This window comes from Epinephelus moara, chromosome 12 (assembly GCF_006386435.1).
Source record: "Epinephelus moara isolate mb chromosome 12, YSFRI_EMoa_1.0, whole genome shotgun sequence".
NCBI lineage: Eukaryota > Metazoa > Chordata > Actinopteri > Perciformes > Serranidae > Epinephelus > Epinephelus moara.
The window spans coordinates 14494150-14500627 of record NC_065517.1 but is presented as its reverse complement, the minus strand read 5'-3'; the positions used below and the strand labels follow the sequence as shown (position 1 = coordinate 14500627).

The 6478-nt window shown below is 36.2% G+C and overlaps 1 protein-coding gene across 1 annotated transcript in view; it reads left to right on the top strand.

The window, feature by feature from the left end:
* The first annotated feature begins 1678 nt into the window (after positions 1-1678).
* The window catches only part of unc93a (unc-93 homolog A), a 22875-nt gene continuing 18075 nt past the window's right edge, over positions 1679-6478 (top strand). The window contains exon 1 of the mRNA XM_050058820.1: positions 1679-1801. The gene's annotated coding sequence lies outside the window, so the exon portion shown is untranslated. The remainder of the gene's footprint in view (positions 1802-6478) is intronic.

Here is a 6478-nt window from a genome sequence, read left to right as displayed (position 1 = left end):
TCTTGGAATAAAAAACAGTACTCAGAAAGTCACTAAGACACTTAAAATCAGGTGCAACTAAGTTTAATGTGTTCACAAGCAACAACACATTCAACTCATGAGTCAGGCTCCGGAGCCACACTGAAGACTCACTCTCTGCGCTCTGCCTTTTATGCTGGTGGGGATTCCAGTGAACCTCCACCTCTTTTTTCTTTGTCCTTCCCTCTTTGACCAGAACCTAATGGTGTATTACCCAGGCACGTTCCAACATCATTTCTTATCCCTCCGTACATACTGGTGTCCAGGTTGGCCCGGACATGACCCCTTACATAATGGTGTATTGCATAACAGTGAAACAGGTGCATCTCACTTCTCCTTCCAGTATGTTGGGGCTTAATCCTACTCTATCTTTTAAAAACATTTAATCACAGTGATCTACATTCAATATAATATATATGACTAGATGTGTGAATGACTACATTAATTCAAGCTTATGTTCCATACCTACGTAAAATATGTGGATGAGTACCTGCTGATTAATACTTAATCACATTTTGTAGCTCAGGCTCATTTTATACAACAGTCGACTAGCTCCTGATATGTCATAAATGTGTAATAAATTTCTGTACGAATCATTAATCACACATACCTCTCCCCGGCCAACTGTTCCAACTAACTGAATGTTTCCTTATCCATACTTAAGGGTTATTCCATGTAAGAGTATAAACTTGTCAATATTGAGATTTTCCCATCCTTTCATGCACCTTGGACCATACCCCTCACTTCCATTTCTTCACTTCCGAGTGAGTTTTCTCACTGACGGGCTCCGCTGTTTATGACGCCAATTCAACATGCTGAACTGTCTGAAAAACAGCCAACATGGGCCAACAATGGCTGACAAAGGCCAACTAGTGCCAACAGTAGGGGACACGCTGCTAAAAACTAGGGCGACAATCACTCACTAATGGCCAGACACTGACCAATGGCCGACCTTCGTCTTTATTTTACAGATACATAAAAGTGGCATCAAACTTCTCATTGACAAGAAAGCGAATAAGCTTATTCCCCAAAATGTCACCTATATCAACAATTAATTTAACTTTATGCATGAGTGATGGTTCAAGCTACTTTAAGGAGCATTTTAACCCTTTGAAACCTGATTCCCAAGTATGGGATGAAGGCAACGAGCAGCGAAAGAAGAAATTACCCCAAAAATTTGCAAGAAACCAATAGTTATAAAAAATAATTTTTTAAACTGTCAATTTTTTGGAATTTGTGGAACATTTCTTATCAAGTTGCTAATTGTCCTTTTCCCCTATGTTTTTGAAAGAAATTGCACCAATTAGCTCAACGTTCAAAGGTTTGAATACTTGACCTGAAAGCAGCACAAGAAAGGTGATGTCACTCCAGGTTTCAAAGGGTCAAGGGGAAAATATATAAATAAGAGTTCAGGGAGTTACAAAATCCCCTCGGTCAGATCAGCTCAGTGTGATTTGTGTCGACAGAGAACATGTTGTGCTCTCTGACACTGTCTCTCAGTCCAGACACTTACACCTGAGATGTATCTGTGTCGCCTTTGATAAACACTGTCCACCAGCCTCTGTTTGTTTTTTACTGTTGTCAGGTGGGCTTGTTTGTTTGGACAGTGACAAAGTGGAAAGACTTGATGTGTGTCCGGTTAAATAATGAGGAAGAGTTTCACCTGCATGGTCACACAATGTGTAAAATACAGAGTGAAAAGACAGAACAGTGTGGGAGATGGAGTAAGACATGAGGGAGTGAGCAGCGGGGAGCTGCAGAGCGTTGTGACGGAAGGCAGATGGTAAGAAACAGAAAGAACAGGAATCTTTCTTCAGCAAATTTATAAAGGGAAGTGGGAAAAGACAGATTAGGGGTGTGTGTGTGTGTGTGTGTGTGTACAGTAGATTTTATTCTTTATATAAGCCCTGGAAAATACTCTTCACCTTATGGCAGAATATCTCTTATCAAAGAATATTAATGGGGATTCCTGCAGGATGAGGTTGGGAGAGCTGCAGAGTTTCAACACTTTATACGTTCTTTAACTGAGTTACATCAACTGCTCCATTATTCGAAATTTCTGGCTTCGTGTGCTTTAAGTCGTCATCTCACTCCTGCTACTCGCATTATTTTAAACTTGGCGGTGGCAGCAGAACTCTTCACATCCTTTTTATTTTTGAGTAGAAGAAGCAATAAAACAATGTAAAAATACTTCATTACAAGGAAAAGTTCTGCAAAGTTTTCCCTTAAAATTTAAGTAAATGTACAGAAGTATAGAAAAATATACAGTATTTTACAGTAAATTATCAAAAGTATAAGTACTTCCAAAGTATTATTGGATTATTGTTACTCATCCGTTAATGTGAAAGCAGAAATGATGTGCTGTATGTCATGGCAGGTCGAGGTGGAGCTAATCTGATCTACTTAATATACTCTAGAGTAGTTTAATCTTTAACAGTGCAACATATCTTATAAAGTCATGGTGTATATTTGTTGTAAAATATTAATCTGCCAACAAGCTACTTGTGAAATAAATTTGATGCAGTAAAAGTACAATATGTCCCTCTGAAAAGAAGTGGAGGAGAAGCTTAAAGTTTCAAGTACAAGCACCTCAAAGCATACAGTATTGTCATACTACTGCACAGCATTTCTGAAATTACATGACATCACTGATGTTTTTGTTATCATGAGACTTGTGGGACGTGCCTCAGAACATTTGCCCCTCACTGTCCTAAAAACCTCTTCAAACAGGACTCAGATACATAAGGTAACTATATTTTGCATTAACTTTATTTTTGGTCACAAATGTACTGACAGACGATCCTGTAAGTCAATAAAATGAAAAAAATGTTTAAATAATAGTGACTTAGTATCTAAAAAATAAAGAGTAGGTGTCTTAAAATAATGAGAAGCTTTCAAAAACAATAATGACTTAGTATTGTTCTTCATTATTTTGAGATGCTAAATCATTATTTTGAGATGCTAAATCATTATTTGAGATAAGTAAGATGATATTTGGAGATACTATCATTATTTTGAGATAAGTGAGTCATTATTTTGACATACTAAGTCATTTTCTTAAATAATTAAGGTCAATATTTTTGAGAAAAGTAAGATAATACTTTGAGAAAACAAGATATTATTTTGAGATAATTAAAATATTATTGTGAGATAATTTATTATTTTGAGAGACTAGGTCATTATTTTGAAATAAGTAAGTTATTTTGAGATAAGGAAATTATATTGAAATAATTCATCATTTTGATACAAACAAGTTAATATTTTGGGATACTAACTCAGTATTTTGAGACATTAAGTAATTATTTTGAGATTAATAACTTGATATTTTGAGACACTATGTCATTATTTTTGAAATAATTAATTTGTTTGAAATGATTCATTATTTTGAGATACAAAGTGATTATGAGATAAGGGCGTTATTATTTTTGAAATAAGTCATTATTTTAACATAAGTAAGTTAATTTTTTGAGCTCAGTATTTTGAGATAGATAAGTTATTATTTTGGGATGAGTAAGTTATTTTTCTGAGATACTTATTCAGTATTTTGAGACACTAAGTTATTATTTTTGAAATAATGTGTTATTTTGAGTCATTATTTTGAGATAAGGAAGTTATTATTTTAAGTTTTAGTCATTACCATGACTTACAGGTTCTTGTTTTTAATCACACTGGCAGAAACAGGCTTCCATATAAATTAAACGAGGAAGGTGCACAGTGACTCTTACACAGTCAGCTAAGCTTTGTATAAATATTTGAGTTCTGGAAGATCATGATGGTGGACATGTGTTTCAGATGTAGCGTTCCACTGAAAAAACTTTACTTTATTGTTAAAACATGTTGTAGGGCATCTTCAGTATGTCTACAGCTGTTTTAAGGAGGTGTTATTTATGGACTCTTACTCCCTCTGCTGGTCAAATAAATACTGCAATAAAAAGTAGGCTGAGCAAAAGACTGTACATCTGAAGTAGGACCCTCCAGATCATTTATAATCAGGAGACAGATTCAACATGTCCAGATATGCAATAATCTTTATTAACTCTGTGAATAGACTCAACCAAGGACAAAGTCATTATAATGTCCTGTATTTACTGTATGTACTGCACAGCTTTCCCACAGACAGTCTGATATCTCTTCAGCAGAGAAGTTTGCAAACACTAATCTGATCAGAAATGTTCAGTTATACTAATTATCTAATTAAGATTTTGAGACAGCCATCAGGTTAAACTCCTCAGATCCAGGTTATGGGTGGGTAAAGCAACACTTCCTCTTTTGTTGGGTGCAAACTGATAAACTCGCTCAAAGCAGCACAGACTTTTTGCTTATTCTATATAACGTATTTCTCATTAGAGGTAACTTATTGCTTATTTTATGTTACTTTTTATTATAAGTAGTTATTGTTTATTGTAGGTAACATATTGTTCATTTAAGGTAACTTAATGTTTATTTGCTCAGAATTTCATATGGCTTGACTTGTGACTTACTCGATAGCGGGGACTCAATTTGATTGAATTCTGACCACAGTAACTTGGGATTTGCCTGAGACGTGCACTTGTGTCCTCCTCACACCTCTGATTTTTTAAGAGTTTATTAAGCTTAAGAAGTAGCAGAATTTTCTCAACACATGAAGGAACACTTCATCCTTTAGTTTATCACAAATATTTAAAAAAAAAATCAACACATCTGGAGATACATGGTTTTCACTGGACAGGAGGGGGATGAAAAAGTGATATCTGAAAGGTAACTAAAGCTGTTAGATGAATGTAGTAATGTAATGTAATGTAATGATGAGTAAAGAGTTCAATAATTGCCCCAGAGATGTGGTGAAGTAGAATATAAAGCTGAATAACATGGAAATACTACCTCAAACTTGTATCAAAGTGCAGTACTTGAGTAAATGTACTCGCATTTCACCATTATCAATCCGACTGCAACATGTCGCTCTTATCAGAGGATGAGCAGCTAACAGCTGGTAAATCTTTAAGGGATGACATCAGCTGCATATATCAGAAAACTGATAAACAAATGGACTGGCCACACTAAACTGTCCAAACAACAGGGTGGAGAAGTCCATAAGAAGCTTATAAAAAATAAACACCTGATAAAACCACGGGCCAACACCTGTATCACACTGACCATCCCTTTCTAAAGGGCAGGTTACATTATATTCACAGTCCTAACTATTCAGAGAGATTACTTTACCTAACCTATATAAATTGTCATCATCATTACCAATGTAAACAACTCCAAAGTCGAGATGTTGTCAGAGTGAAATACCTCATCGTCATAGCTACTATCATTTTATGATAATTGCGGATTATGACTCTCAATGATAGCCAAGCACTCAGGGTTTCTTCATAAATTATTGAGCTGCTATCTTGGATTACTCAGAGTGTGACACAACGTACTGACAATGTAGTAGTTTACTGGTATCTAAAAGTTCAAAGTGCTTGATTATTTTTTTAACTCTCACATCATTTGACAAACTTAAAGGTCCAGTGTGGGGGATTTAGGGGAATATATTGGCAGAAATGGAATATAATACAATATGTGTTTTTCAGTGTGTAATCACTTAAAGATGAGAATCCTTGGGCCAGTTGCACAAAGCACCTCAAGTTTGCTCCTTAAGTATAACACTTACATGAAATACCTCACTAGTAACTGACTGGAAAAATCCCATTTCATAAAACCGTAGAGCACTCATTTATTGTATAGGGACTGGAAGAGCGCAGCTTTGGAAATTTAAGTGATCCAACCACAGACAGTCACAATCATAAATTGACTTCTGGTAAAATTTTAAGTGCAAAATCAGTTGCTTTTCATTTAGTGTGTCTATCGGGTTCTCCCAGTTGTGAAACGCTCTTCTTGGGATAAAACTCTCCACAGTATGAACAGTGGTCATATGAGCCTCAAAACCAGCCACAACTCAGCCCTGAGCAGAGTGACCATCCTCTATTGACCAATCAACAGACTGCAGTGTTCACAGCTCCATCTTTTAGTACCAGATCTGTGTGCTAGGTACCCCAACAGAGGGAGGACCAAAAATGGGGACGGTACGGAACGGTTCTACTGGTACCATCCACAACTTTTCACAGTGGAAACTGAAAAATATCAAACATGTAGAAAAAGAAAAAAAAAAGGCGTCCAGAAAACATTGTGACCGTTAAGTCCAAGATTGCTCTGATTGGTCATTATCAAATGTAAGATTTTCCCATACTAAATGACCTGCCATATAACTGACATTCAGCACAGTCATACAGAGTCCTTGGCTGTAGAAAACAGCAGGAGGTACAAGGAGCATCGTGCGCACAGTCCAACTTCCACTTCAAACTGGTCTGACCTGAAGCCAAATGTGTCAGCTCAGTATCAGGAGACTGGGTTGAGTTGACCAATCTGCATGAAACTCGGTGAACATAATCTAGGGACCAATATCTAAAGTTCCCTCTTGGCAAAAGTTGGAAAA